Source organism: Apodemus sylvaticus, chromosome 8 (assembly GCF_947179515.1).
Source record: "Apodemus sylvaticus chromosome 8, mApoSyl1.1, whole genome shotgun sequence".
In the NCBI taxonomy this organism is placed as follows: domain Eukaryota; kingdom Metazoa; phylum Chordata; class Mammalia; order Rodentia; family Muridae; genus Apodemus; species Apodemus sylvaticus.
The window spans coordinates 120,034,753-120,046,136 of NC_067479.1; positions in this window are offsets into that span (position 1 = coordinate 120,034,753).

An 11,384-nucleotide genomic window follows, 5' to 3' on the forward strand; every position below is an offset into this window, starting at 1 on the left:
TGGCCTTATTGCATGCCAGGGAAGCCTCTGAGTATATGCCCAGGAGTGGTATAACAGGGTTCGCCACAAGCATCATGCCCAGTTTTCTGAGAAACTGCCAGACTGATTTCCAGAGTGGTTGTACCAGATTGCAATCCCACCAGCAGTGGAGGATTGTTCTCTTTCTCCACAACCTTGCCAACACTTGCTGTCTCCTGAGTTTTTAATCTTAGCCATTCTGACTGGTGTGAGGTGAAATCTCAGGGTTGCTTTGATTTGCATTTTCCTAAGGACTAATTATGTTGAATATTTCTTAAGGTGCTTCTCAGCCATTTGAAATTCTTCAGGTGAAAATTTTTTGTTTAGCTCTGTACCCCATTTTAATAGGGTTATTTGGCTCTCTGGAGTCTACCTTCTTGAGTTCTTTGTGTGGTGCATGCCTGTAATCCCAGCACTCTGGGAGGCAAAGGCAGGTGGACTTCTGAGTTTGAGGCCAGCCTGGTCTACAAAGTGAGTTCCAGGACAGCCAGGGCTACAGAGAGAAACCCTGACTCAAAAACAAACAAACAAACAAACAACAACAACAACCAAAACTTTCAAAGGTACACTAAATTGCTCAAGTTAGAACTCATATTCAAATGCTTCAGAAAGTCTCTAATGTTTATTCAGTTGGGTAATATCCTATATAGAATACGTTTGGTAAATCTTGTGTCATCTATGGCTGAAGCCTCAAGATAAAGAACACTAAATTGAGCACAGAATTTTGTGTAGAATTTAAGATGAAGAAAAGTTCACAGCAAACTCATAAGTATTTTGAATATCACTAAATACAGAATAATTTCACATTTTAACAGTAACACATTCAAGTGGGTGTGTGTTTGTATAGGTTTGTCTGCATGTTTGTGTATAAATGTATGTTGTGTGCATATGTAGGTACATTAGTTCTTGTGGTTGTATGTGAAGATGAGAGTTTAAGGGATATCTCCCTCCTTCACTCTTAATTTCCATTTCTCTGAAGGGTCTTTGTCTGATCCTCAAGTGTACTTTTTAGTTACCTTGGTTATCTGGCAAGATTCCAGGATTCTACTGTCTTTAATGCTCCTTCCATTCATGTATGGGAAACAATCACCTCACTCTACGCGGATTATAAGGGAGGTCATTCATACATTGAGAAGGATAGCAGTAACTGTCTTATATCATATAAATATATTGAATAGTACAGATACAATTTGCCAGTTCCAAACCTTATCCAGAATGTCTCAACTTCAAATAAGTGGGAGTGAAAAACATATTTTTACAGAAGAAAAACCATATCTCAAAGTATTGCCAAGTAGAGAGAAAAATATCTCACTTTTTCAGTTGTATAAAAACAGCACTGTCTTACTATAGTGTTCAGCACTCTGGAAACAATGATTCCTGAACATGAGCTTCTTTTATATTTTATTAAATACATATCTTCCTGTAAAAGTTCTGCTCAGCAAATACAATTCAGTTATGTTGACCTTCTGCTTTAGTTAAAAATACAAAACATCTCTAGATACTATATCGTTCTAATTCTCAACTATGCTTCAGGGAATATGATTACAAAATTTAATATTATGCTTCTCATAGTAAACCTGATTTTGTACATATTACATAGGAGGATCTTTGCACATTATGCAGCTATGAAATGTAATCAGTTGCTTATAATATTCCCAAGGGTGTCGGTGAAAAAGCTAAAACATAGATGTAAAAGTTGCCTTAAGGAAAAACTGATAAAGCTGGCCTGTTCACTAAGGGTATCTGATATAGAATGAACTCAGTAATTATAATCAGATTTCCCAGTATTACTTCAACACATCGCAAAGGAAGGATGATCTTTGCTGTAAGGTAGGAAAGTAATCAGCATTTTATAATAAGATGAAGTTAATTTAAATTTCTCTGTGATTATTATTTATCAAATGAATTAGTTGCTTTATGGTGGTCATTTAAATTTTAGTCTCATTGTCAGAACAGTAATATTTTTTTCACCCTAGGTCACTGTACATTCTAATCATAGCTTCCTGGCTATTCAAGAAGTTCAGGTGTATCTCATAAAGTAGATATTACATCCAATCAGATATTGGGTTTTTTCATCAGTACAGTACTAGTATATCTTGTTAGTCACCATTATAAATGCCAGGGTTTGTATCTGTGTTGGTATGTACCGTTTTCCTCTCATAGTGTCCAGTGTAACTTTACCATGAACACTAGTCAGTAGGGATCAAAGTTCTAGGTAGACATTAACTTCTTGTTCAATTAGGGTTTATATATACATATATACATACATATATATATGTATATAGTTATGAAAAGTAGCTAATATTCTTAGCAATAGTTTGGTTATTAGAGAATTTTCAGAGAGACACTTTGGCTGACAAGTCAATTATATGCAACCCATTCTGGGCAGTGAGGATTTCTTTGAAGGAGAGATATCTAACTGGGGCTTTGTTTCTTCTCTTTTGTTGTTGATTTCGTTTAGATTTCTTGCTTACATTTATGTATTTTATATACATTTCTAGGCATGTTTCCGCAAGACCCTCAAATTGCCCTTAGTCTTAGCTCTCTTATCTCCTACCCCTTCTTTATTCTCTCGCTTCCTTCCCTCTCCCTATTTGATCCATTCATTCCCCCTCAATCCATCTTTAAGTATGCTGGACCTCTCCCAGGGTAGATCCTTCCATCATCCACAGTCATTTACTCTATACCTACCCTCTGTGATTACATGGATTGTAAACTGCTTAAACACATAAATATTCTGTTGGTCTTTTGTGTCTGGTTTACTTCAATCAGGATGAATTCTTCCAGTTCAATCTTTTTATTTGAAAAAAAAATATCTTTTTACAGCTGAATAATACTCCATTGTATAAGTCAACCACTTTTAAAATATGTTTTTCTGTTGATGGGCATCTAGACTTTTTTCTTATATCTGGCTTCTGTGTATATGATAGCAATGGGCATGGTTGAACAAGTGCAAAGGCATTCTGCTTTACTCATATATCATTTTCATGTTCAAACGTCACCAGAGAAGCTTTCTTCTGGAGTAGATGGGAACGAATAGTGAGACCCACAGCAGGACACTGTTCAGAGAGTGAGAGACTAGGAACATTTCATCTTAAATGTGATGTCTCCATTAAGTTCCTATCTTTGGGGTTCAGAGAACCCTGCGTAGGAGGAGGCGGCATGATTATTAGAGCCAGAGGGGATTGAGTACACCAAGGAAACATGACCTTCTAAACACAGCAGAACAAATACATATATTATCTCACAGAGACTGTGGGTGCATGACTTCACAAATAAAACTCCCCACACAATTAAGCATACACATTCTTACATTCCTAGAACAAATTATTATTTATTTTGCCATTCTCCCTCTACAGATGATAGCCGTAGTACCAAGTAAATTGCTAGGTGGATTTCATTTTTCTACAAGAGTCTATCTGGTGCTCAGCAATAAAATTTGAAGAACAGACATTGACCTAAATGTGTACAGTCTGTGCATTAATGTAACTGCATTTCAAAGACCAATTGTACTTTCTTTTTATAATAAATATGACATTTTTCTTTCCTGTTATTTAAAAAATATAGATCAAGCATGGAAGAAAAGGGAGCAAATTCCCCAAGAATATATTTCAGTGCATTATATTAGTCAATTTGTATGTCTACATTGGCTCTAATTTACTCAATTTACATTTTCTTCTGATTTCACTTTACTATCCATAAAGCCTCTTTTCCTAGTGTTTTGGACCAAGCCCAAAGGAAACCATGAAAGAAACTGGATCTTGAGTTACTAACGTTTTACTATATGGAGAAAGAAGCAAAATGACCTCTTTGCTGTTTCCTTCTGATGACAGACGTTAGCAGAAAAATCAAAATAATCTAAGAGGTAATCTTTTGTCAAATTTTGTATACTCATGAGTGGTTAAAAGGAATTTGGCGTATAGTCACTATAAGCCAGGTATTCTCTATGATTGTCAAAAACGAGTAACAGGAGCATATACAAAATAGAAATCCATATCTGAAACCATGATAAGATTAACAACCTGGGTGAAAATGCTCATCAAGTCAGCCGACAGTTGCTAAGTGTGTTGACATTTTGCTATGTAGCAAATCTGTCTCAAATGCTATTGGATGATGAACTCCATCTATGACCAGAAAGGCAAATGAAGGGAAGAGTAGGAGTTCAGCCTTTCAACCTCAAGAGTTTTTTTTCCTAGTATAATTTATGCACCACTAATTGTTGCTGCCAGAATATCTTGTTTTATTTTTTTTCTTTAAATATGCTCCTTAGTTGGTAAGTCTCCTCATCAAAGGTTACAGGTCTGTGAAAACAGATTTCTAGTAACAGTCTCTCCTCAAGTCTGATATAGCTTCTGGTTTGCTCCCTAATAGCCTTAAATGCTTGAAATAAGTTAGGTGTGGTTTTGGTGTGTCCTGTGAGTGCGTGCATAACCATGAGCTGAGCATGCATGTGTGTGTGTGTGTGTGTGTGTGTGTGTGTGTGCGCATTTTCCTCTTGTCATTGATCAATTCCATTCAAGATTTTCACATTTGGTACAATCAGAATAAAGTCACTTAGTTATTCTTTCTTGCCTTTCTGTATATAGAGAAGCATATGGGTCCTCCATGTTTTGGCTTCTTTTTAAGAATTAGACTCTGATTACTTGTAAAGAAAGAAACACTGACAAAACAGAAATTTAAAAAAAGTGACAGCATTTTCATGACTATAGAAAATCATGACAGTTTGTGTTCAGAACTGATTTCTAGCTCCCTTTAGATAAGGAATGGACATTTCTTTAGGCTTGCATTTTCTTTTTCTCCCTCTGTGCTTCGGTCCAACTACTCATTTCTCTGAACACTGTAAAATCTTTGAGAATACATCTCTTGCAAGCATAAAGTACAGCAAAGGAAAAGTAACCACCAAACTCACTTTCTTATTTCTAAAGCTTATTTGTGCATCTGCAGCATAAGTATTAGTTTTCTCTCCCCATTCATGCTTTTCAGATATGATTATCATCTCCCTCCTTTATATAATTTTCCCCCACACACTGCAACCAAGTTGGAAAATAAAAAATGTCCTCATGCAGGAGACTTAGTATCAGTGCAGTTTGACAGTTGCTGTGATAGTATCCAAATCTTCTTCCTCTATTCTAACTACTAGGTCATTTTCTTTTTCTCTTCCCCTTTCTTCATTGTTCTCTATGCTTGGGGTCCTCCCTACTGTCTGAATTACCTACTCTATCACTATAATTTACACATTTATTAGGAAATCGGGGTATCTCAGGAACCATATGCATTTTTATACTTTCTTGGGCTGACTAAATATTTGACTTGGTTTCCCCCTGGGTTTGCATTCATTCATTTTACAGAACATGCATTTGACTGTTAGGCTTCCTATTAAGGGTTTAGATATTTTGTCTTCAGGTGGTAGCAGTGCTTTGTGAGATTGGGGAAAGTCTATGATGTTAGGACAAGCTTCAGGAACTAAGCCACTATGTTGTAATTGGGTGGTTATTGCTCTGCTTCTATTCTATAAGTCTCTGCTTCCCAGTCTGCAAGGAGCCACATGCTGTTGATTAATAAATTCTGGAATCTGTTTTCATTGCCATGTGCCTTCTCCTTCATGGTAAAGTATACCTCCCAAAGAAAATAATCTTGTCCTTCACAAATTTGTTAGGTATTCTGTCACAGCAAGGAGAAATGATCTCTGAAGGAAATTAGAATATGTGCCAAGGACCCACTTTAAGTATACACCAGTCCCATTATTAGTTGGTCTTGCAAAAGTATGCTTTTTTTCCACCTGATGTAATTGGGACGATGGAGGCTTTCTACTGAATAAGCTGACCCTTTATAAGTCTTTGTGAACTCTCAGTAGGTGGTTCAAATCAGCTGTTCTGGTTCAAACCCCTCTCCAAGCTGACTGATAGTCTGGCTTCTCACTGAATTGCTCTTCTTGGCCTTGCATGAACTCTGGCAATTTGTTCTAATCTTCTGGGTTCTTATTCTCTGGCTTCAAGTGCTTCTGCTGACCTGTACTGAATGGCATGAACTCAAAAAATGAAATCATCTCCTCTGTACAGTGCTTGCTGTACTGACTCCTGAGTAACTGAATTCCCAACTGAGAAACAAGCTCCACTGCACCGAACTCAACTGACTAAACAGAATTGACTAGAAGTCATAGAACTGCATGTCTCTCTCTTCTGAGTGCTGGAATTAAAGGTGTGTCTATATTCCAGCCAGATCACACAGATATAGAAGGTCTTTGGATGTGATCCCTTACCAAAGCAGCCATGTGACTGGAATAAAGTCCCTCTATATGTCTTGGCTTTTCTAGTCACTCATGGGTTTTCTTACAATATATTAGGCTCCACAGGTTCCTATTCATCCTGAGATTAGCTCAAGAATTGGAAAAATTAGTCAAGAATAATTGACATAGTTTGCATATAGCTCAATAGGATACTATATGAAACTTTATAAACATACTGCTGAATTCCTCATAAATAAGTACTCAAACTGTTAATACATCTAAACTTACAAAGCTATTAGGTCATATTCAGCTTTCAAATTCAAGTCTTTCTAATTTCTAAAGTCTTTACTATTGATTTAAGTTATATTTACTTTGTGGCAGGGGTCTTAAAATAGATATTTTCTGTTCAAAACTTAAAAATCTCAGGGATAAAAATTATTACTGAATGCACAGCAACCTTTATAGTGCCTGAAACATCACAGGTGCTTAATAAACACTTACTGGTAAAAAAAAAAGTACATGGTAGTATAATAATAAGATAGATTAGAAATACATTTGGTAAGCTTCCAATCTGTCACTTTTCTGTTATTCTAGGAATTGGATTAACTTTTCAAGCAGGGTCTAGGAACCAGTGGAATGGTTCTCACAAAAGCTTGTCAAAAAAGGCTGACTTGAGACCTCAACTTAGAGTCAACATCTAGTAATTTGTATGCAAATTTAAGGACTGGCCTGTCAAAGAGCATTCACTAAGGCAGAATGGCTTTGACTATCTTCATGGGCAGGCACTTTAGAGACTCACTCTGTCCTCTTTACTTTCTGACAGCCAAGTGGCTTCTCTTAGTCAGAGACTATGTGTTGCTCATTAGCAGTAGCAAGTGTTGAGATTACAGCCCTTTGTAAACAAAGAGAATGTTATGAAATGTAGAAATTATTCAAGTTGTTTTGTTTTGTTATTTCTTGTTTGTTTGTTCATTTTGTTTTTAGAACAGTGTTCTATGCTCTTTGTGAGTTAGCCAAAGTAAAATCTGCAATGTTCTAAGTGGCTAGTAATAGAGACCTGAGTCATTTAGGGTCATTGCAGCTTCCATGAGTATTTTCTGGGCACACACTTTATCCCATTTCCCTACTTCCAGCAGTAATAAAACATTAATATCACATATTGTGCAGGTGCCATACATTGGGAGAGAAAAATGCAAAAGTAATTTGGGAAATTTTTTCTTTCTTTTAATTTTTTAACCTAATATATAGATACAGATATAGATATGGATACAGATATAGATACAGATATAGATATAGATATTTTTTACAGTCCAGTCTTTGCCCACCTCTGGTCCGCCCTCCCACAGTTCATCATCCAATTCATCCTCTGCCTGTCTCAGAGAGAATTTTAATCTAATTTTTTTTATAATACGTCTTTGTTTTTGTTCAAGTAGCGTAATATATATTATTGATTTTATTTATGTTATTTGTTTCACATATTTAAATGTTATAAGGATAGGTATCTATATACCCAGTAAAACTAATCATCTTTCATAAATATGACACCTTGATTTGTCATCTTAATTTATAGTGTATGAATAATTTAGAGAATATTCATGAGGCTACTATATGCCTCTTGAAACTGGTGGTCCATTTTTTTGTTAGTATTAGAATTATATAACACAAGGGACTGGAAGAGATGATTATTTCACATGTGTTATTTTATTATTTATTAGTATTTAATTGTTTAATATTTTACCAGTTCGTTCAACAGAAAAAGGAAGAGTATCTTTGAAATTCTCAATAGGTTCAGAATAGTTCAGAAAGTAATAGACTCATGTGCTTTACTGTTTTACCTGCTCAAACCATATGTTCATTTTTTTCATGTTCAATAGTTAGATTGCACTTCCATGATTTTCATCTGTATCAAGTCTTTGCTTACTTTGTTTCAAGTTAAATGACTTTTGAATATAAATAAATATATTTTCAATAGAAACTATAGCTCAGCACATTGGAGAAATTAGCAAGTTTTAGCTAAAAGTTAAATACATTTTTACACAAAATGGATCATTTTATTAGCATACATAGGCTACTAGAGAAAAAATTAAAAAGGAAGTAAATTTCATTAGTTCTGCGTACTTGATTTCATTATTAGCATGCATCTAAGCACTTGGGATGCTGCAACAATAGGATCAAGACATCGATGTCTGAATAGGCTAAAGAGGAAGAACCATTTTCAAAAATAAAAACCATCGATCTGTTTCCTGTGAAACATTTCAAGACTTGGAGCAAGAAAGACAGCTCAGTAGTTAAGAGTCCTTGTTTCTCTCCTAGAGGATCAGACTTGCGTTTCCAGCACCCATATTCAATGGTTCCCAACATCCTACAATTCCAACTTCAAAAGATCTGAGACCTTGTGGTCACCACACACACACACACACACACACACACACACACACACATGGAAGTAAACAAAGAATAAATGTTCTTAGGTAGGGAAGGACAATTCTGATCCCCACTGAACTGAAGTTTTTAGATGGCGATTGAAGCAGATGACAATGTTTTGTCTAATTTATTCTTGGCCTTCCCCTTTCCCCTTTCCCAGCAATGCCTGATGTTGTCCTTTGTCTCTTCTTAAGTCTCTACTCCATGCCTTGTGTTGAAGTTCTAAAGTGAATGGGCCACATTTTATTATCTCTTCTGTTTAAGAATTCTTTAGTACTATGGATGCATTTTAATGTAGCTTTTACCAGCCCCCATTTCCAACTTTCCTTCCATTTATAACATTATTAATGACAAAAATCTGAAGTCCTATTTTGTTCTGTTCTGTCTTGCTAAGTTCTACATAGACGTTTTCCTACATAGGAAAAAATGATGTAGCTACTTACACTGGTTTTTGGAGGTGACTGTCCTGTGTAATACAGGAACAGAGCTTTCACTTAAAATGAAAATTTCACTTCAATATAGACCTTGCTTTTCCAGTCACGTGCTGTATATGAGCAAAAGACAAAATGATTAATGATAGTTTTTTTCATGCAGAAAGGGATTGATATTTTGTGATAATCATTGTGGGGATGAATTCTAAATCTGACATGTGTCTGTGATTTTTCCCCCAGTAAAGTTGCCGTTTTGTGTGTGTGTGCGTGTGTGTGTGTGTGTGTGTGTGTGTGTGTGTATTTGTTTGCTAAGAAACATTAATTCTTAAATCTGATATCCATGAATATGAGCCCAAGGTCTCTAAAATATTGTGGTGTTCTGGTTCAGTCTTTGAACCATTTGTTATCTTCTATGATCTTGAGCCATACTGACAACTATTGCTACAAGGGATTGCCATGTAGTAAGACCAAATATTTGCAAGAGTGCAAGACAGGGCAACTGACATGAAAGGCCTTGGTATGTATTATCCACTAATTTTAGATATTTCTTACTATGAAGATAGAAGACTGCCAGTTGACTAAAAATAGTACCCTACTCCTAGGGTAACATATTTCTATTCAGGAGAATGAAAAGAATTATTCATATCCTGAAGGTTGTTTTATTTTTAATGCATACTTAATTTTTAGATAAGTACCCTAAGCTTAATTTTTATAATTATATTTGTCAAATGAACAGCCATATTTTTCTTTATTGCCATGAATTTACATTTATTATAATATGTAGCAATATATATTTCTCTAGATAATATACTTAAAACAAAGAAAAACACTAGGAATTGAATTAACCTTATTTTTAAAATGCAAGAACACATACACCATTGCAAAAATGTTCCTTGATAGTCTTTGATAGTTGCAATAAATGGATATATGTGGTATTACTGTTTGGTAGTTCTGAAGATGGAATTTAAGATTAGTTTAAGCAAGGTGATAAAGACCATTCAAACTTCTTACTTTTTGTTTTATATAGTTTCATTTCTTAATAATCATTCTTGAACCTATAGTATACCCTAGACAGATATCTGCATGTTTGATATAATGAAGCAATGTTATTACTTTGTTGTAACAGCCTCCCAGTGTAATAATAAGCCAAATAACTTATTTGCTACAAATATTTATGTCAAAGGAGGAAAGAGAATTGCATAGACTAGAGTTATTTTCCACTCCTCATACCTCCATATCTGGGTGTCTTTTTTCACAGTCTAAGCTATAAAATAAATGGCATAATTTGATGTGAACATAGAATTGTGCATTAGTTTTTATTTTGACAAAATCATTAAACATCACATAGGGTGAAAAATGTATCGCGAGGCTCTAAGCCTGACTTAGAAGAAAGCACTTCATAAACTGAATTGCTCACATGGGCAACATTTTGGTGGAAGTTATAGATTTTCTAACATATCTCTGATAGATAGGACTAATATAACTTCAATAAAAACTCTGGATATGTCAATATAAAAATTTTCCCTACCATTGAAAGATATAAGGTACTCCACCTAATAAATCGGACGACAACTTATCCCTTAAGGAATACTAACATACATATTGGGTTACAACAAGCAACAAAATCATTGATGCAATAAAATTCAGTCACAGAGGGGCTATTGGAGGTTTCTTTATGCTGCAGGAGGCCAGTATGAGTGATGTGGACATGAAAGATTCAGAAAATATTAATTTTTAGTAATTGACTTATCACATAGCTGATTCTAATGCTTAATAATTACATAAATACCATACTTGTATGTTACTCTCCCACGTATATTTGTGAAATTTTGCATGACTCATGATTACATGAAATACTGATAGTACACAATCTGCCAGGGGCCTTCAGTTGGGATATATATTAGGAATGTACTTTGTATTTAACAGTGTGTTCATGTGTAGGAGATGGATATTCAAATATCTGATTAGTTGACAAGAGTGCTTTCAGGCAGGAATTGGGTCTGGGGTAATCACATTAGAGTTGATGTGCATAGTAGATTTAAAACAACTACTAAAAATTCTAATTTGCATATTAATTAACAAATTTTTGGTTACTTTCGATTGTTCAGGCCTCATTATTGTTATTTGAAAATGGAAAGTGTTAATGAATATTTCTTAGGGAGCTATGAGGACTGAAATTTGAAGCAAGAATATTTCTTTGGAAACTAAAGAGATGTTAGTTTCTTTGTCTCACACATGAAGGTTATTTTCCTTCAGACATATCCTGCTCTCAGTTTGTAACATAG